General features: G+C 41.9%; 1 long non-coding RNA gene across 1 annotated transcript; it reads right to left on the bottom strand.

Moving 5' to 3' along the window:
- Positions 1–597: 597 nt before the first annotated feature.
- LOC146856279 (uncharacterized) lies at positions 598–14396 on the bottom strand. Its single transcript, XR_014980920.1, has 3 exons — positions 14045–14396; positions 2028–2162; positions 598–711 (listed from the first exon to the last, which is right to left on the bottom strand). It is a non-coding gene; the product is annotated as an uncharacterized LOC146856279 (long non-coding RNA).
- Positions 14397–21505: the final 7109 nt, after the last annotated feature.

Genomic DNA, 21505 nt, shown 5'->3' with positions numbered 1-21505 from the left:
TCGCAATTAACTTCAAATTGTGCCTATGTCCTGTGTTTGACTATCATTGGTACTTTGTGCTTCTTTTCACAATTTTGTCATTTTGGAGTCATTTCATTTATTACATTTTACTATACTTTTCTAATTACTTTTGATTTTTTTTATTGTTTTGCATTTTAGCTATATTACTGTTTTGATACAGCAGAAATATTTTACACATTGCCTTTACGTTAAGCCTGTCTGCTCTGTGCCATAGCTACCAGGGGTTGAGCTCAGGTTAATGTTGTGAGTTTGAAGGTTCATGCTGACAAGCATTGTGATTATTACTTGAGGTGGGTACCTATTCCCCTCAACTAATAACCTATCTTCTTCCAATAAGTAATTTATGCAAAATATAACATTAGTAAAATCTAATATAACTTAGAATAAACAGTTCCATTAACTTATATATATATATATATATATATATATATATATATAATATATATATATATATATATATATATATATATATATATATATATATATATATATATAGTTTGGAAAAAGTCCTAGAATGTAAGCCTTTCATTTACCCGCTGGTGGAGGCAGTGACGATGGCTACTTTTTGGTTGTGGATGCTGCTCCTGTCTTTGTTGGCTCTCGTGCTCTCCATCTCTTGACTTTGTGGAGTTTGGCTCTTGGTGTTCAATATCTTCAGCGTCCTCTGCTCTACTTTAGCAGGACCTGTCCCTGCAGAACACAAACAATTGCACCTTAAAACCCCATCTTTCACTCTTTTTATCTTTAGTGTACATTTTGATCCCTTGTGGTTTTATTACGTCTTCTGTAGGAATCTTAATGTTTGCAAAATAATCTATAAAATTTACATATATCAATAATTTAATTAGAACAGTGATCAGATGAGCAGGCAGGGCTTTAAGTGGGGCGGGCCCTGCCAGATCTCAGACCCAGCAGTAATTAAAAAATGACTTTGAATCAGATCTCTACGGGGCCCCATATTCAGGTCCTTAATTTTGAGACAAAAACATTGATCTATTTCTCAACAATGATTGTACAAACCCTTAGGGTAATCCCTGTCTATTACATTTCATATTAGACTTCATCATGCATTCCCTCAGATTATTTGCTTTAACCAGATGCTGTTTTTCTATAGTTATTTATGTAACCTATAATTGTTGTTTAGTGCATGGCATGAGTCGAGTCATCTTTAGGTGACTGGGAGATATCAGGTTGTGGGCGAGTGTTCAGGATGAAGAAAGATTGGGAACTCTGAAGTTGAGGGTGTCAGTGATCCATAAATGTGTTCAGACTTCATGCTCATCCAACCCTTGGCCTCTCAGCAGAGTGCACATTATATATATGCCAGTTGTAATTCCAATTTTTCGTGAAAGTGTGTGAAAAAATGGATATAGAGCTGTTGAAATATGGACACTACCAAATGAAAAGAAATTGCTGTATTTTGGGGTGAGGCGAAAAAGAGTGGATGTGTGTGTGAGAGAGAGATGGATGACTTGGTGAAAGGGAGATAGAACAAGGAAGTACAAGCAGAAGGGCCAAGTAAAAGGAAAGTGAAGAAGAGAGAAGAGGTGATCTATGAGATATACATATTTTGTTTGTCCTCATATCACCTCAAAAATGTAATGCGTAAAAGAGTCTTGTCTAGGAACTTTCGCAGATGCCTCTTGCAAACAGTCGGCCATTTCACTTCCGAAATTCAATTTGGTATTATCACTGGACGTCATCAAAATAATATTGCACTGTCAACCAGGTATACAATGTTTATTTTTACTGTCTTCTTCACATTTGAACATAGCACATCTAAAGTACAGATATATTTTAAATAGAGTTACCATTCTGCATGTACTGGAGCCACTGGCTGGATCCATTTTTTTAATATAATTCCTTTCTTGCCAATAATATCTTATAGAAAAACAGTTTATTTTGGTTTGACAGTAATTGCTTTCTTCTTCTAACAATCCGAAAATAATAAGAGTGGTGCTTCCTTCTATTTTCTGAGCAGAAATTGCTTTTACTGTCTTACCCACCATTTGCCAATGTAGTTGTAGCTTGGCACAATTGGCGAACATATGTAGATTGTCTGCTTCCCAGCCTCCACATTTTGACTTCTGCTGCCTTTCTGTTTCTTGATTCTTACCAGCTTCAGAGGAGTCCTGTATATCCTGTGGAAAATGGAATAGTGGTACTTCCTGAGGGGAGCAGTCTTTGTTAGACATAGAGTGTTCAAACATACTTGCCATACATTTTTAGATCACTTGTTAGCAAATATCCTTCGCGTGGGTTCGAATCCCATCCTCGTCGCCATATTTTGAGTATCACAGTACTCGAGCAATTCGATATATAGAAGTTTATTGAGTAGTGTAGACAACGAACCTCCAGCAGGAGCCCTTCCGCAACGTCCGCCCTCTTCTGCTGGACTCCACAACCCGGATTCCAGAAGGAGAAGCTTCCGTTGCTTAGCAGCCATCAAGTGTTTTGAAGGTCTCAATAAGTTTGGCATGTCTCCTTCCAAACCCTCTCTAGTGATTGATTCACTTCAATTGACCAATTGATATTTATATCTTGATAAAGTACCACCTGTTTTTACCTTCTGGTGGTCCCAAGTTAGCACTTCATCTCATTCCGTTAATTACTCCCACTTATTGATTCCTACTTCCCTTAACTGTAAGATTAACCAATTTCCCATGCATTCTGGTGTGTCTGAGGTGTCCTACATCGGGGCTATCCTACTAAAATAGAGGATGCCTACTGTAGTCCTAATATCATATCAAAGTTTAGCTGCCTCTTAATATACCTTATTAAAATATTTTGGTGCTCCAAAATTGTAGAAAACGAAACTCACACACAAAATCTTTCACCATTGCTTGAAGAAGACACCTACTTGTTGATTAGACTGGCTCGGATGTCAGAATTCTACAGTTCTTAAATTGAAATGCCCAGCAATACTGTTGAAAATCTGCTCCCATTAAACCTTATTTAATTAATAAGCATCCAGGGGCAGATTTCAGAGTATCACCCGACATCAGCCAGGCTATCTTTAATCCAGGGGCACAGTGAGAAAGGGACCCACGTCTGGGCATACCCATGGCCACTTAGGGCAAACATAGCAAATACAACAAGATGATGGAAGAAGTGCTGATACTTTTCAACCACTCACCTCCAGTTGAGGGATCTACGTTGAATCCATTGTTATTTTGCTCACTATGCCACCCCACATTGGACCCAGCTACATGTAAATCAGTCTAGACCCTGCTCCTCGTGGGAACAGTCCAGCCCAACTGCTCGGCCAGGTCCTCCCTGGACTGGAAAGAAGCATCCTGGGACCGGTTCCGGTGTTTCACCCCTCATCAGCCAGGCTCGCTTGAATCCAGTGGCACAGTGAGCAAGGGACCCACGTCTGGGCATATCTTTGGCCATTTAGAGCAAACATAGCAAACACAACAAGATGAAGGATTGAGTGCCAAAATATTTCAACCACTCACCTGTGTTGTCAGATCTGAAATTGTACTTGCTTAGTATTTCATCCTGAAATACTAAGCAAGTACAATCCTCCTTGCAAAAGAAGCCTAAAGCTAGCACAAAATGTTTGCATAAAATAGAGCCCAGCCCCCCAAAATCATCAAAAGAAGGATCATGAACATTAAAAAAATCTATGTATTCTCATGAATGAATAAACCATTTATGTAACATAAACCACATTAATTATTCTTTACAGATATCCAAATACTCCTAAACTGCAGTACAAAATACCTGCATGCCATATCCTGAAGCTTTTGTTTGATTCCTACATATTTTCCTTTGAAAATTAAGATAACACAAATGTTTTTATGCAAAACTGATTTTACCGTTTTTTAATCTAAACAGCTTTCATTTTTTTATGCAGTTACCTTTGTTCAGACTATTGTACATTTGTTTATGCTTTACTTTCAAATGATTCACATATGTTGCATCCTCATTACAAGATGGCCACCATTCTATGATTGCATTGAGTCCCTTTTTAATTCATAGCCGTCTAAATAATGACCTCCTTCACACCATTTATCCGGGTGCTCATCAGATAGTGCATCGTCTCTACTATGGCCTTTGGCTAGCTAGCTAAACAGCAGCAGCGAAAGCGGACAAATAGGAGAGATTATGGACTATTTGACCAGCAACTGGGAACATAGGCACTTCCACCTGGCAGACAGTGGTACAGATACCATGGCTAATTAATGGGTGACCACATATAAACCAAACCAAAGACATGTGGTTTGTCCGTAAATATAAAGTTGGACAAGACACCTATCTTGTATCTCTCTGCCTTTAGTGTTGGGCTTAGGTTTTGGCTATGTTTTAGGGTTGCCACCTTTCCAAGAGAAAATATCGGCCATTTGTTCTTGTTTTAGGAGTTTGCAAGGGCCCAGGCTTGGCACTAAATGGGACTTAACTATATGTGAAGAAATTGAAAAAAATGAATCAATGAATGAATAGGTGGGCATGACCATTACATGGACGTAAACCCTCACTCACCCGAGGGTGACATGCTTCATCATAGGGTTCCTCCAGCACAAAGGGACCACAAGGTACCCAATGTGGCCTACAACTTCCCAGCCGGGAAGGAGCGGGTGTGTTCTCAAAACAAGCATGTTATTGTAATAACCTCAAGAGGTGTCAGTGAGGGGCAGAGTGCAAAAAACAAGAAAAAATGTGCAGGAATTAAAACTCCCTCAGTAGGGATAAACAATCTTTAATTTTTGCTCCCTACTGGGAAGATTAAAAAGTGCAACGTGAGACAGAGTTATAGATATCTACCCTGTTGGTCAACATGTTTCTGCCCTAGTTGACAATTCAATGTTCGGGGCATTCATCAGGACCAAATCTCTAGTCACTCTGCTTAGTTAAACGTGTAAAACAAAAAATCAGGAAATATTCTTGACCAACCATACGTTTTAGTCGTACTTCAGTTCAGAAGGTCAAACCATACTACCATAGAGACATGGGACCTTTAGAGACTATTTTATTTTGTCGTGAACAACGCTGGGTATTTAGACTGGCTAATCATCATACTGGGTTGAACGACGAGATTCCTTGGTGAGGTTTATAATAGATTCATTAATCTATAAGACGTGTGTATATATTCACTGAAAAAACCATAGGTTTCACACACGTTATAGTTAGGAATTAGCATTTAAAAAACCTTGCAAATTCACTGAAAAAACCATAGGTTTCACACATGTTATAGTTAGCGGAAATTTTACTGATAAAAAACCAATGAAATTCCCCCGTTATAGTTAGTGCAGGCAACTATAACTCACGCGACCGCAATCCTCTGCTGATGCTAATACTGTATTTAGACACTTATTTGCCCATGTCTTCTTCCATACATTTTTAGCTATACATATATTACAAATATTTTTTTTTCATAAAGACACATATGTCATCAGCAGAAGATTGCGGTCGCGTGAGTTATAGTTGCCTGCACTAACTATAACGGGGGAATTTCATTGGTTTTTTATCAGTAAAATTTCCGCTAACTATAACATGTGTGAAACCTATGGTTTTTTCAGTGAATTTGCAAGGTTTTTTAAATGCTAATTCCTAACTATAACGTGTGTGAAACCTATGGTTTTTTCAGTGAATTTGTACGGTTTTTTAAATGCTAAGTTACTTTACGCCATTCGTGGCGTGCGCGCCCACTTAACGCAGTTCGTTCCGTGCGCGCACGGTGAGCACGCGGTGCGCTTCGCGCACCGCGCGCCCACTTTACGCAGTTAGTGCCGCCCGTGCCCACGTTACGCTAGATGGGCACCGTGCGCACATGGAGGACATATGATGCACTTCGTTTTGAAAGGTAATATTTTAATTTTTCGGATATTTTATAAGCCATGCACAAATGGTGCCCTTCGGGCACCATTTGCACACGGGGTGGAGAGAGTGTGGATAATTTTTTTTTTTATTATTTTTTTTTAAATATTTTAGTTTATCTCAGGTGTAATAAGCCATGCACAATTGGTGCCCTTCGGGCCCCAATTGCACACGGGGTGAAGATAGTGTGGATAATTTTTTTTTTTTTTTTTTAATTTTTTACCGTACGCGTACGGTAAGCGTAATCGGCGAAATTACCGAAAAAATAAAAATTCCGTTTTTGGCCTTGGGGGATCTTTGGGGACTCCCTCAACATGGCTATGTGTGTGGGAGCTGTCTAAACAGCCCCTTTACATGTTTTTGGGCTTTATATTTTAAAAATCACTCTCGGTGCGAGAGAGAAAATGGCGGCCGCCGCTTCCTGGTTTCGGCCGATTCGAATGTTTACTTAGATCTAAGAGCCAATCAGAATTGCGCTCGCGCACGCCACCGTACGCGTACGGTAAGCGTACCGTAAGCGCACCGTAAGCTGGCTCAGATATATATATTGATTTAAAGGCTATTTTCTCAGAATCTACTGAACAGATTTACACCAAACCTACAAAAGGCACTTCCTTGACCTGAGGACTACCTCTCTGCCAAATTTCTAGTAATTCTGTTCAGCCGTTCGGGCTGTAGCCCTGTCTAAAGGTCCTATGGAAAAATGCATGGGAAAAACGCGTTTTGGGACCCCCCTTTTATCTCAGCCCCCGCTTGACGAATCCCCCCGAGACTTTCAGGGTAGGAGCGGAGCGTAGCGCCCCACCTATTTTGAAAAATTCGCGAGGATTCGTGGACCGGCGCCAAAGTTATTCAAAATAGAATGTTGCGGATTTCCTATGGAAACGTGGTCCTAACTATAACTACCTACTGGCGACCGCCAGTAGGTAATATGTGTAATGAGTAGGATATATACATATATGTATTTCTGACCATCTTCTATCTTTTTAATACAGAATCCCATAAAATCTATCTAATTCTGTTATGACGATTATTAACACTGGCTGAATAAATGCAATGGACTTTCACCCATATAACAATGGCCTTGTGATAGAACATCGGGTAATCTGGGTGGTACCTAGTATATTACCTTAATATATACTTCACATATCTATTGTATATTATAGGAGGATTCAGGATATCCGTGAGGATATCGTAGACTATTTAGAGAGATTGCAATTATTTGGCATTATAATAGTCATAAAATTATGATCTGAATATATGCTCAATATTGTTGCTTAATATTGTCAACTTTATTTTTAAGCTTCTTTTTTGCTTTTACAAGATCCTCCGTTTCCTTTGTCCGAAAGCCCCTTTTTTTTCCCCCCTCGAGATTCGATTCCAGGGAAATGTTTAGAATCACCATGACTACATACTTGACCCATATTGATGACGACACGTGCGCTGTGTTCATACGTTCTAGCGCATGCGCAGTGTCCTCAATAGAAACGCCATTCTGTCTTTGTAAATAAAGTTTCGGCATGAAGACACGCATACTGCTCCCGTCTACAGTCGGAGTAGGATGTGGGCTGCAAATATGCAGGTGAGGTATTGCGAACACGAATACGGAGTCTCTCTCTCGATTTTTAAGTTAGTCTACAACTTTTGGCTTTGAATGCGGTCTGATAAATTGACCGACCAGTGTTTTATGTGTATACCTTTGTGATTGGAAGTAACGATTCACGTCTGATGAATTTCGAGCTACCCTATGATGATTAGTTTATATTAAACATCAAAAAAATTCTTAACCCTAAGTAAAAGTGTTGAGTTATTAGACGCTTAGATGGGGTTGTTTGATATCGTTTCAGGGCTATGAAATTGGTAAACAGATGGTCTGTTACGCCTTATAAGTCATCAATTACATATGTTTTACTTTTATTATAAGATCCACATATGATGAGACTCTGGATTTAGGTAGAGTCAAAACACAAACAGAATCATTATGTAAGAAATTACACTTTTTACGGTGTGGAACACGATGTTGGTGGTGGTGGCCATTTATATCACATTGATTGTATTTCTGTTTTCTTTTATTTTAGGATTTCTGACCTTCCGAACTGAAGTACGACTAAAACGTATGGTTGGTCAAGAATATTTACAGATTTTTTGTTTTACACGTTTAACAAAGCAGAGTGACTAGAGATTTGGTCCTGATAAATGCCCCGAACATTGAATTGTCAACTAGGGCAGAAACATGTTGACCCACAGGGTAGATATCCATAACCCTGTCTCACGTTGCCATTTTTAGGTCTCGCCTGACCCAGCGCTTGCGCTGGTCTGGCGAGACTTTAAGTAAGGGCTTCAAAAAATGCTACCGCCGGCTACAGCTTGCAGTGCATGTGCGCGGGCGCGCGCTTGAGCAGAGAAGCCATATGGCATTCCTCATGCTCATTAAGCACATCGCTCGCCGCACGCTTGATCGTGATCACTTTCACGTCACGCGACGGCCGCGCGCGCACCACTCCCTTTATACTCTCTCTTGTTTTTCCAGACACGGTTTTCGCTTTTGTTTCTTGTCCTTTGATTTGGTAGGGTGTTTCCAACTAAGTTTATTATCAAAGAGCCTCCTAAGGTATCGACATGTTTGTGCTACTTCAAGCTGTGCATTATCTATCTGTCAATGAAATTTGAACTTTGTCTTGCCAAAAAAAAGATTTGTGTTTTGCTTAGGGATATCTAGAATGTTATTTTGTCAGCAGTGTGCTAGAGAATCACTGAACTGGCTCCCACCAGCAGTGCTGCCAGGATTCTGGGTAATATACCCGCAAATTCATGGCTCACACTCGGCAATGATCTGTTAGATATTTCACAAGAGATAGCATAACAAATGCACAATAAATGTGTTAGTAATTCTGCTTCTCTTTTGTGGCTGCTATATTTTGTATCCTTGAAGTTATCATATCTTTGTACATTGACAAGGTATATCTCAGAGAAGTTAAGTCTTACATAACTGGAAATACAAGTAAGCCTTTACGAGGACAAGAGGGGTAGTGGAGCTAAACCGATTGTAAGTAAATAAAAATACATGTTTACATACTGGTTAATGGTGTAAAAAATACAAATTTTAAACCCTGTTGTTTATGGTTCTGTCGAATTAGATTTGGGCTGCATAATACAAAAACAATTCCTGCACAGGCTATGCTACTTTGAGAGTGTGAGATTTCACCAGCACACTTGGTTCACACAAACACCGAAACTCTGATTCTCACCGGATGTTGTTGCCTATAGACCAAGTAGCACAGCATTCATGTTAATTCTGTACTGCACAACCAATGATGGCTTTAGGTTCGGCCGGACAAAATAGTATTTTATTTTCTGGGGAGTATTGTTGTTCTTAAATGGTTGTCTTCTGGGAGACACCCTGTAGGCTCTCTTTGGAGCCTTGTGCCACATGAAATGACTTCCATACAGGGGCTCCGCTGATGAATCCAAGGGCTAGTGGCCAAGTAAATGGACAATAATGTTAGCCTCTAATTTGGTAGTTGAAAATAGCTACCCTCTGGCTCCTGGTGCCACTGCACCTGCTGCACTATTTATAGCTACGCCTCTGATCACACAGAAAGAAGACCCATCCACGGCCTGGATGTTTCAGAGACTTTTTTTTCTGTACACCAGGTGCTCTGTGTAAAAAGCGTATTCAGCATTCTCGAGCACACGCTTAATAAAGATAAGGTTCAACGCCGTCACCATGTGATGGCGTAAGTATGGGGACGAAAGCCACCAAGGTAGAGGACGCCCAACATTCTTCAACAGAAAAAAGTCGGCGAAGAACATACCTCTAGGAAGGCATTAAAAACAACCTCGACAGCTGTTCACTGGAAATTATTCCAACGGATCTCCTCGCAAGTATAGCGTGTGCATAAAAAACAATAGGCCCTCTCAAGGAAAAAAGAATTAACACATCCATACATTCCTCAATAGCGCAAAACCAATAATTAGTTGAGAACTAAGAAATCGCGCTGTTCTGTCAGGGAATGAAATGAGCAGTTCCCCGCTCCCCTTTCTTCTAACTCAGTCGAAGCAGCAGCTGTAGCTAAATAATCTTGGTAAATATGACGTGCATTTGTCTAAGTAAGGAAAATGGTGTGGCACTTAGCTGAAGGGGGGAATGAGTCATTGTTTGACACTCTAGCCACAGGAGCACTCGAATGGACCATAGAGACGCCCGGGGGGGTGGAGGGGGTTGACACCGCGTTTTACCACCGGGCGCGACAGATGTTTTCAGCCTGCGGAAAATGGCTTATTCATGAACCTATAAGTGTATATTTGCACCCCCGTGGACTATTTAGACAGTAAAACATTGACTGGTTCAAATGGTCGTGAAAACACTGTCATGGATTTTGAAAATGACATATAGCAGGTTGCCTTTCGCCCTGTGCGAAGGAGACTTTGCTGGAAGTGCTCTAATAATATTCGAACTCGCAAAATGTATTTCCCATGACAGTAGATGTGCTGACCTGCTTTTAGTCACCATGGCAACCGGCTGAGTTTATTTCAAGAGAGCCCACAGTTAAAAAAAATTGAAATATTAACAGCGAAAGGAACTGAGATGTGTGCAACAGGTAAGACGCTCTAAGATTACGCAAGACGCTCTAAGATTTCGCATTTTCAGTGTCTCGTCGTGATCACGAGACAAAATGCTGTCAATCTGAATCAGCAGAATGAGAGGTTGTTCCCTTGTAAAACGTTTTCCCACTGATGTTCCAAAATTCGTTATGTAGGCTAACTGCTGTGCAATTGCACGTGCATGTTTCAAAGATTAACATACCTTTTCATCAGTATGTTTTCTGACCCGCTTTTCAACATCTATTGAGTGCTGCAGTCGCATTTTAACACAAGCATTTGCAATGCAATCGGTCTCGCATTTACGCAAGTGTAAGCTATTGGCATTGTAAATGACAATTGCCTTTTATTTTTGTTTTAAAAACGAAAACAAAAATAAAAGGCATTGTTATTTGCAATGTCAATCGCTCAAACTCGCGTAAATGCAAGACCTATTGCGTTGCAAATGCTTGTTAATCTTCCCGGTAGGGAGCAAAAATTAAAGATTGGTTATTCCTACTGAGGGAGTTTTAATTCCTGCACATGTTTTCTTGTTTTTTGCACTCTCCCCTCACTGACACCTCTTGAGGTTCTTGCAATAACGTGCTTGTTTTGAGAACGCTCCCGCTCCTTCCTGGCTGGGAAGTTTTAGCTCACTTTGGGTACCTTGCGGTCCCTTTGTGTTGGAGGAACTCTATGATGAAGCATGTCACCCTCGGGTGAGTGAGGGTTTATGTCCATATAATGGTCATACCCACCTATTCATTCATTGATTAATTTTTTTTCAATTTCTTCACATATAGTTAAGCTGTCCTACACATAGTGTGAGTTATATCAAGTTGGAAGAGTGTAGGTTAGCCCTGTTAGGGTATTTACAGACTTCCTTATTGACCCTCGTTGTGTGATATACTGAATAGGACTTTAAACAAAATCATATGAATTTATTTCTAACATCACTTTTCTGCATTTGTTCACTTTAATTATTAGTCAGGGATCGTTTATGCAGCTCTAGAACACATTTAAAAGTGTTTTCTGTTTATATTTGCTGTTCAAAGTATGTACATATAAGGATTAAAAACACTGCCTTGAAGTTTTTTTGCTTATTTTTATACTGACCGGGACATTAAATTATCACTGTTGCCGGTAGAAAACTGGTCGGGTGGCAGTCCTACTAGGGGCCCTGTTTCAACCCATCTCTGAAATCTTCATGGCCCACAGAGCATTGTGAGACGTACATTCTTACACTTCAGCCCATTATGGGTGTAAAAGTGGTTCCTGAGGCTGAGAGGAAGGAGCTGCAGCACAGGAAGTGTCTGGCATGAAGAAAATTCATAGGTATGTTCAGCTACAGAGCAGGGGCGGCTTCTTCATTAGGGTGGAGGAGCGTTGCCCCACTGCTTTCTCGCAGTGCGAGGAACAGTAACATAAAATGGGAAATCGACCATTTTATGTTTCTGCTTCTAGCACTGCGAGAAAGCAGAAAGGTTTGTTTGGGGGAGGATTGGTGGGCGAGTCTGCTAGAGGGCAGGGGAGGAATGGCTAGCCCAAAGCTGCGGGCCCTGACTCTATGGTCGGCCTGCCGGGGCCGACCACACCGGTCATGCGCACCCTCACTTTTCTCCATTTAGCCTACATGGAGAAAATGGCCTTCCAAAGGCGCCTGTCTGGGCGCCGTCCCCACCGATCACAACGCTACCATTGCAGCGTTGTGATTGGCTTAGGAAAGAGCAGGGAGGCTGCCTGCTTCCTGGTCTACAGAACCCGGCCAGGAGCTGAGACGGCTCGGGACCCGGGAAGGTTAGTGTTTTTTTATTATTGAATTCCCCCCGCGCAAGCCCCGCGTGACCCCCTCACCTGCCCACTCCTGCGAGTGCATTAAAACAATGCTTATGTACTGTATTGGGACGATGCCTTTTGGTGTTTACATCTTCCATTACTCACTCATCTCTTTGCCCGTCCCATACTTGCATGATGAGGAGATGCATGTCTCTCCTTAACCTGTACATCACGAGGACTGCCACCTTTTCAAGAGAAGTACCTGCCATTTGTTGTTGTTTTACTTGTCAGCAATAGCCTGGACATGATACCAAACTTGTCCAAGTCCCCAAATTCAGGCAGAGTAGATGGGGAGGAAGACGTTTTCTGCTAAGGACAACCAAGCTGTGGAACCTTCTACCTTTCAACATTAAAAACAGCCCTACTCTCTTCGCCTTCAGAAAGGCCATCAAGACATGGCTATACCCCTGCTAATCATCCTCGCAGAATCTCCTCGCATCCAATTTCAGCGCCAAGACGCCTTCGGGCATGCGTGCGCTCTACAAATATACAAATCAAATCAAATCATCAAATCAAATCAAATAGGACTTTAAATAAAATCGAATTTGTTCATTTAACATTTTCTGCCTGTGGTTTAGTTTAATTATTACTCATGGATAGTTAACACAGGTACTCTAGAACATATTTTAAAGTATTTTCTGCTTATGGTTGCTGTTTGAGGTAGGTACAGGTAAGGGCTAAAAAATATTGGCTTTTGGTGATTTTGAATAATTCTGTGGGATGGGACATTAAAATACCAGTGGTGAGGATAGAAAACCGGCAAAGGGGCCACGCTAAAAACCACCCAGAGGCTCGGTTTGCGACATATTCCCTTGAAAAGGGAATTTACTCATACTCCCTTAACACGGCCTTAAGGTTTCACATTGCGTATGTTTGACAATATCCAGAACCGGCTCTAGTGCTGGTCGCACCCTGTGCGACAATCTTGCTTGGTGCCCCCCCCCCCCTCATATTCCTGCCATATGACATCCACCTCGGATTCCCTCACTACCACTTGGGCAAAAGGGCCCCCATCTCTCCATAGCCCCTCTCTCAAATACATCTAATTTGTTTTAAAGCGCTGGAAAAGGCTGCCTTTATGATTCCATTTAGCTGTCCACATAAAATTCACACAAAATTCAGATCTGTTCTTTGCAGCAGGCACATTAACCTTCAGCATTACCTTATGGCAAGCCAAGACTGCACTAGACAAAACTCTGATCTCTCTCTCTAACAGGAACATTAATAACAAGAGTTGTATTGCTTCTTGAAAGTTCACGCAAAAGGAACTCTGCAGCAAGATATTTAGAATTGTATGTTGTTACTAAACACAGACTCCCCTCCCGTGCTCAGTGGCCCCTCCAGGTCGGAGCCATTGCGGCCTCACATCTCACACAGCCCTTCAGCCGGCCCTGGACATATTTGAATGTCCCACTTTTTGTCAATGTGAAGCTCCAAAAAAGTCTTAAAACGGCTGAACAACCACCGAAATGGAAGGTTGCTAACTTACTGCGATTCATCTATTACCAGTCACCATGGCAGTGCTAACCCCTTCTTCCCGCAGCGTTGAAGACAGATCTGTCTGCACATACTGCCCACTGACTGCTGATCAGTCCGCCTACTAGCCTCACTGCAATTCACTGCTGCGCTCTTTGGGCTTAGTATAGAACAGGCAAACCCTGGAGGCTTACAATGCTGCACCCATGGGGCCCTGTCTGCCAGTCCTTGACCCTGAGATTCTCATGACCTTCTTCCCTCCAGTCACAAATACAAAACTACTACAGTCCCCCAATGCTGGACTCACCTGACTGGCAAAAAGTGCCCTGTGACTTGCCACTCAGTCTCTCTGCGTCAGCCTCACTGCACTCGCTGCTTGCTCTCGTCACCCGAGGCTGGGCTTGCCGTGGTACTAGCAGGCAGCTAGCGAGGGACTGCCTCGTGCGGGGAAGGCTGCTGGCTGCTGAACTCTTGTCCTCTGAGTCCAATCAGAGCCTGTCACGGGCTCTGCGCTGCACTGTGCTTGCTGCTGTTAAAATGCAGGCAGTAGTTGGAGTATCAGCAGCACGCCAGGCTGAGCCAAAAGGGGCTGGGAGTGCTGATAATTATATTTCAGGCAGAGACTTCCAGGGCTGGTTTTGGACGATGCTCCTTTTTGGTGCAGCTGTCAGTGTTGTTCAGTGTTGCACAGAAAGGCTGTCTCCCTGGGCTGAGAGCGAGCCTGACTGAGTGTGTCCTGTGTGTGTGAGAGAGAGAGACTCCATGTACTTGGGGGGGGGGGGGGGGGGAGGGTGAGGTCTTGCGCCACTGCTATGCAGCTGCCTTGCCTGGACTGTATGGGTGCACAACAACAGCACTTTGCCTAAATGGCCATAACTCCAAAATTCCAGGGGCATAGCGATTGTGAAATTAGAATAGGAAAATTACAAAGAAATTAAATGAGCTTATAGAATCAACTTCGAACCAATAAACTAACATAAAGCAATAAAGTAGAATAAATAAAAAAAGGCGTGCACGTGTACACACGGAACAAAAAAATAATGTGGCCTGATTTTGTTTAACGAGAAACCAAGAATCTAAAAGCAACCAATTAAAAGCAGGAAGCCCATACTTAAAGAGTCACACACCCCGAACTCCAGAATCCCAGAGGTGTAGTGAGCAGGGGAGGGGAAGGTGGGTTTATTTGGCGCACAGTAACATCTAGGGGGATGGGTACCACTGCAGAGATGAACCAGTGGTGATTCCCCAGCAACCCCAAGGTCGAAAGCATCCTGTACCTAGTTCGCTGCCGTCACAGACCAAGCCATAGTCCGGCTCCTTGCCTGAAAACAACAGCAGTGAAGGCGCTGCCCCACGTACCCATGTGCAGAGCTAACTTTATTCACCCAACTTTATTTTGTTTTTTGTTTATGGCCACAAGCTGACTGAAAATGTAGTTTATGCTCAGGCCATCTATGCCTTAATGCGGATGATTTTAGTCAATTGTGTGGCATCAAACATTGATTATTAAGAGTAAACAAGTTAGACAGGCTGCATATTCTCCATGGCACATTCACTGCCAGAGCACTCGGGGCATATTTAAGAAACAACACGCAGCGCCCTTGAGGCGCTCCTGATGAGGAAAGGGCAGAAATGCGCTGTATTTAACATAATATGGATCATTGCTATCTTTTCTCTGCACTGGCGCAATGTACTGCCTAGCGCCAACGCAGGCATATCTGCACCATGGTTGCCTATATTTTGTGCAGAAAGGAACACCTTCCTTCACAAAAACAATCCTCTGAGACATTTTAACAGAGAGGAATAAAATATTTCTCCTCGTTACGCCTCAGGCGTAGCATTTTAACGCATTCCCAGGGCTACCAGTAATGGCAAACCAGGGAATGTGCCACAATTCATAGGTGGATGGGGCAGAGTCACACAACACAGCAATTTGCTCTGCATTGCTTTAATCTAGATTTATCATGCCACGCAAGGTGGCCTTGCATGGCTTCATACATTTTACATAAGAGTTGCTTCATTCTTATCCCCCACTGCGTGTCGCAAGGGTGACGCAACTCTTATAAATATACCCCTTAATCTGGCTGGTGGCTCAGCAAGCGTATGCATCCACTCTGTAAACTTGTGTTGTTCTCATGGGTGAAGTTTGAATCCAGATGGGCTCACTCAGCCTTTCATCATTCTGAGGCTTAATTCAGGTGGTGCTTGGGCTAATCATTTCTGTATACTATATCTGACTGGTGGTTCAGTGAGCTAATGTGTACACTCCAAGAGCCTGTGTAGATTTCATGTCCTTAGATTCAAATTCAAGTGAGTACACAACTTTTTATCCTTCTGAGATCGAAATCAAATAAGCCCCTTTTAGGGTGGAGTTTCTGTCATTTGTTGTTTGTTTCATATTCTTACTGAGGCATTGAAAATTGCCTTATTGGTCGGTGTGGGTTGCATGCAGGGGAGAGGAAATTCTGTGTCTGAGTTCTTCTTTGTCTTTTGTTCTCAGAAGTTTCAAAGGATTAAGGGTTCAAATGTCATTGCATATCCAAAGTAAGTGAACTCTCTAATGCTAGGTCACTACAAGAGTTAATATATGAACTGTGAGGTAAAAGCTGCAGCAGGTGGCAGCTCTATGTGCCTCCAGTTTTATAGGTAATTCTAGTTTGTAGGTCCAGAAGCAACCAATTGCACTGATGTTGACTTTACATTTCCTTAATCATGATGGTGTTTACGGGTCTAGGTTCATTGATATTCTAAATTCATATTTGAAATTCAACAAGATCTAATACTTATGCTGCTTAGAAGAGGAGATGTGCTTGACTTGTACAGGGTTTTGTTTGAATGTCTGGCCCATTTCACAAGGTTTTTTCTAAGATCTCTTTAATGACTGATGAAATTATCATTATTTAATGATGTACAGCTTTTCTCTCATGAAAAATGAGATTCTCATCGTAATCTTATACTGGAGGAGTACAGAATATGAAAACATCCTGTCACAATACTTCTTTGTGTCAGCAGGACTTCACTAGACGATTGTTGACCTCTCGATGTGAGATACAGTCTGTTCTACATAGAGCTGTGTGCTTCACTTTCTGTAAATTCATTGGTTGTTGAATCTTGGTCGTATAGGTTGATAGTCTTTGGAGCTTCTTGGTTCAGAAGTAAAGTATCTGCTTTTCTGAAATAAGTGGCAGAAGACGAGTAAGAAGCTTAAACACTTTAATGTAGAGAGAATACAAGTACACCCAGCGGCTTCAGGCGAGAAGTAAATTCAATCCGCCACTCTCTGGAACACGAAGGCAGTGGTGTTCCAGTAGAGAATAGAGGGGTTAAAGAGATAAACACTACATTTAGTTTTCCTTCTTTTTTACATTTGTCTCATAGACTCAAAAAACACAAATATCTAACGCAACCTATAAAGAGGAAGAAAGCAACATAGCTTAATATGAATGAACATTGTCTAGCATGCACTAAATACACTTAAGTCTAATGCAATAAAACAAAAATACTACAATGAGTTTTCCCTTTTTGTTTAGGCACAAAAACTGAGATACACATAACAAAAAGAGGAAGGCGAGTGAAAGAAAGAAAAGGACCACACGGAAAAAGCAGAAAGAACAGGGTGGGTGGGTATAAGAAAGGGGAAACAATACAGAAAACGGAGAACAGCATCACTCTTATTTATCATCACAGAATAAAAACTTCTTAATATCACCACCGAAATAGTGGTACTAACGGTACATGCTGGGAACACTCCGAGGCCTGAGGCTCCTCCGTAGAGACTTAGTAGGAGCCAAAACATCTTGAGCATTGCCAGACGCAAACCCACGAGACTTGTTAGAGAATGAAAACGAAGGAGACATATTCAATCCAAGCCTGACTAAATTATAAAAAGTTACAGAATCCGACAGTGACTCAAAATGCACAAGCACTTTGACAAGCTTGGCAGTGTTCCACCAATTATGACCTTGGACCCTGACAACCTTGAAACGCTCCACGTGGCCATTGGTTTGTGGTTGGTAAAGCGAACTCTGAAGATGGCAAACGGAGCTCTCAGAAATTTCTCCACCTCACCAGAGACAAATTGCACCCCATTGTCTGAGATGATCTCTTCAGGTAGACCTTTACTCAAGAAAATCTTTGAGGAAAAGAATCACAGCTTTGGAGTCGGGTACACCAATAAATCTGACAAAGGGCCATTTAAAATAGTAGTCCATGAGGACTAATACAAAGTGAAAATTTTGTGATAAAACATTAAATAGTCTTACCAAATCAATGCCTAGTTTCTTCCACGGTCCAGAGGGACAGTCAATAGGCATCATAGGTGGGGTGGATGTCTTAAAAGATTTATCGGACGTGGAGCATCCAACACAACTCTTGACCAAGTAATCAATTTCAGTATCCATCTGAGGCCACCAAAATGACTCGCGCACCCTGCGTTTGGTCAATGTGGACCCCAAACGGCCTTCATGAGCCTTGGACAAAATACTGCACCTAAGGTCTATGGGAGGAATACGTTTGTCACCTCTCAAAGGTAGACCATCCTCAATAGTTAACTCCTCAGACACCTTGAAATAGGGTTGTAAATTCAACTCAAGTGATTTTTCCCTGTGCCAGCCTGACCTAACATTCTCCATAACACTTTTCATAAAGTCATCACCCAAGCTTTTCCTCCACACATCTTTTGTGAATTGAGTGGAATTCTCAACTTCCATGGCAGCAATGAAACAACACTCATTGTAGTAGTCTCATCCATCTTCTTAGTGGCATTTTTGATGTCATTGCCATGGCTATAGAATGTATCTGTTTGAATGTTAGGAACTTGTCAGTTCCTGGGAGCTGTGGAGGCAAACTTCAATAAACATAAAGTCTCTTCTCTTACCTGCCCCAGTATGATTACTTCAATTTGACGATGAGTTGGCTGACCGTTTAATGCCTCCATCCACATGTGCAGCTCAATCTGCTTTCTCCGTGTTTGGCTAACTCTGCATCCTGCATTCCAGTGTTCATCTCGACGTTGAGATATTATCTGAAGTTTTATGCCTTCATCTTTTCGCTCAAACAGTCTCACCCCTGTGCGTTTCACACCGATGGGATGTCGGGTCTCGGTGTAATTTGACTATCATTGAGGAGTGCTGGTGTTTCTGCAGCAACCAAACAGTTCACAGACACTGCTGTGGAGGACTCTAAACTATCGTGAGTCTCATACTTTCTACGGCACATTTGGGTGAATGTTGACCATTTTCCTGGTCAGTAATCGCTAGTGCGTGAAATCCCAGAGCCTCTGTGGGCTCCGTTTATTCTGCTGGTGTGCACAGGTGCTTGGAAGCACGGAGATCTGCACACTCTCACTGCTACCACTTTGTGATGACGTGGTAGAACCCACAAGCAGAGTTAGCGAAGACGATCCTATGTCAATTTGTCAGTGAGGGCGAGTTGCGCATCTATGCCTTTGTCATCGCACATCAGTCTGGAGTTTCTTGACAACGTACGTCAGTTTCTTGCAGTGCTGCGTTCCAAGCATTACAACATTGCGTTCCAAGGACACGCATGCGATTCAGCAGTGAAGCAACATTTTTCGAAGCAGCGCTCGTGAACGGAGGGAAGCGGAAGTAGTAATCAGGCAGCAGTAAAGCCATATTTCTGCAAGTGAACGGAGAAGAAACTGAAGCAGTGTGTCAGGAAGCAGTGAAGCTCCATTTTTGTGTCCGGAAGCAGTGAAGCCACATTTCTGGAAGCGGCGTTTTCCTGGAGTTCATTTCTGTGTACAGAAGGAAAGCGGAAGCGGTGTGGTTCAGGAAGCATTTCATCCTTACTTATTCTTCTTGTATTACTTGTAAGGGAGTACTTTCTTCATTCAGGATACTGCCTTAAAGCGGACGCTCTGCAGTTTGTTCTTATTTTATGTCTATGTAGTTTTGCTGCAGTTTGTTCTTATTTTATGTCTACTCAGTTGTGCTCTGCAGGTGGACTCTCTGTCTATAAGTGGACGCTCTGCAGTCTGTTTTAGAGGTAAAAAGCAAGTTTGTGACACTTGAATTTTTGTTTTGCAGGTGGACTTTTAGGCTATTTGCAAAAGAAACGCTTTACAGTTTACATTTGTGACAATTAATCTTTGCTTTGCAGGTGAACTATCAGCATCGTGTCTCACAGTCTGTATTAGTTTCCAACTAGTTTTTCAACATGCAAAATGTACAACGTCCTCCCCCTTTTTATACAGCTTCCAGGCGATCCACCTGTAAGGTGGAAGGTTTGGTACAGAGCGTTTGAGAAATATTTAGGCACCATGGGGGGTAGTATATTCAGTGCACAGAGAAAACGTTTCATTTTGGAGCATAATCTGTGGTTTGAGGGACAAGCTGTGTTAGAACATCTTCCTCCTTTGGACATAGTTGTAGGAGGAGAAGAGTTAAATGAATGTGACCAAGCAGTTAGCATGCTGCAGAAGCAGTTTGATGTAGAAAGTAGTCTTGTCATAGCCAGACATTAATTTTTTGTAAGGGAACAAGACAATGAAGAGAGCATTGTGTCCTATGTAGCAGCTTTATGCATACTGGTGTCTGAGTGTGAGTTTGAGCATTTCACCACACAACTCATTCGTGATCAAATTGTTGTTCACTGTAGTGATAAAGTTCAGGAAAAGTTACTTACACTAAAGAATCCTTCTTTACAAGAAACAATTTCCATAGTTAAAAGTTTTGAGCTCTCTCAAAAAGCATTGAGAGAACTCAAGCCAGAGAAGAATGCTGTAGGTGTTGTGAAGGACAATAAAGATAAAATTGACAAAGCGCAGTCTGAAAAAGACAAACCTCAAATTGAACAAAAAGGAGTTAGGTACATCCCTACCAAAACCGAGAAGAAAGGTGTGTACTCAAAGAATATGTGAACAAAATGTGGGTATCCTTCTCAATTTCCATATTCTAAGATATGTCCTGCTAGGAATGGAACGTGCCGCAAATGTGGGAAACAGGGGCATTTTGCAAATATGTGTGGTTTTCGGGGCAGTGTTAATGTGGTGTACGCTGAAGAAGATAAATCTGGTACGGTGTGTAAGGTAGTAAGTTCGTTAACAGATTTAGTTGTCGTCAAGGATGATTCTGAGGATTGTGTTGATCCTGTGGTTGTGGTTGTGGTCGATAGTAAACCTCTTAATCTGCTGGTGGACTCAGGTTCACGTATGACTATGATCACTGAGGAGTTATTTGAGAAGACCTGGGAGGACAGATCTCTCAATCCACCGGAAAGAAGTCCTGTTTCTTATGAAGGGAGTAAAATTGAGTTACCTTTTTTTTCTATTTTAAACCTCTCTTGTTTTTAAGGACTGACATATTCAAGGGAAGGTCTATGTAGCAAAGAAAGGCCTCGATATTCTCGGATGGTACCATCAGGGCTTGTTCGGCATGACACTTAGGCCTGGTACTTCTGAGCAAGTTTCAGTGGTTGATGAACATTCTCAAGGTGAGACTCTTGTCTCTTGGTCTAACACATTTTTGAAGGTTTTTGGAGACAGATTGGGATGCATTGAAGGTTTTAAGCATTTTATTAAAGTCAAAGATGGTGCTATTCCAATTAAGCACAAGTTGCGCAATTTACCGTTCAGTGTCAGGGATGATCTGTCAGGAGAACTTAAAAGAATGTGTGAGTCAGGAGTTATTGAACCTAATGAATCCTCCCTTTGGTTGTCCCCTTTGGTCGTTGCGCGAAACAAAATGGGAATCTCAGGGTCTGCATAGGCTTGCGCAGTTTGAACAAGGAGATTTGGGTAGACTCACAT

Source organism: Triturus cristatus, chromosome 4_1, assembly GCF_964204655.1.
Source record: "Triturus cristatus chromosome 4_1, aTriCri1.1, whole genome shotgun sequence".
NCBI classification, from domain to species: domain Eukaryota; kingdom Metazoa; phylum Chordata; class Amphibia; order Caudata; family Salamandridae; genus Triturus; species Triturus cristatus.
Note: the sequence above shows the minus strand (reverse complement) of the source record. Positions and strands in the feature narration are given on the sequence as shown.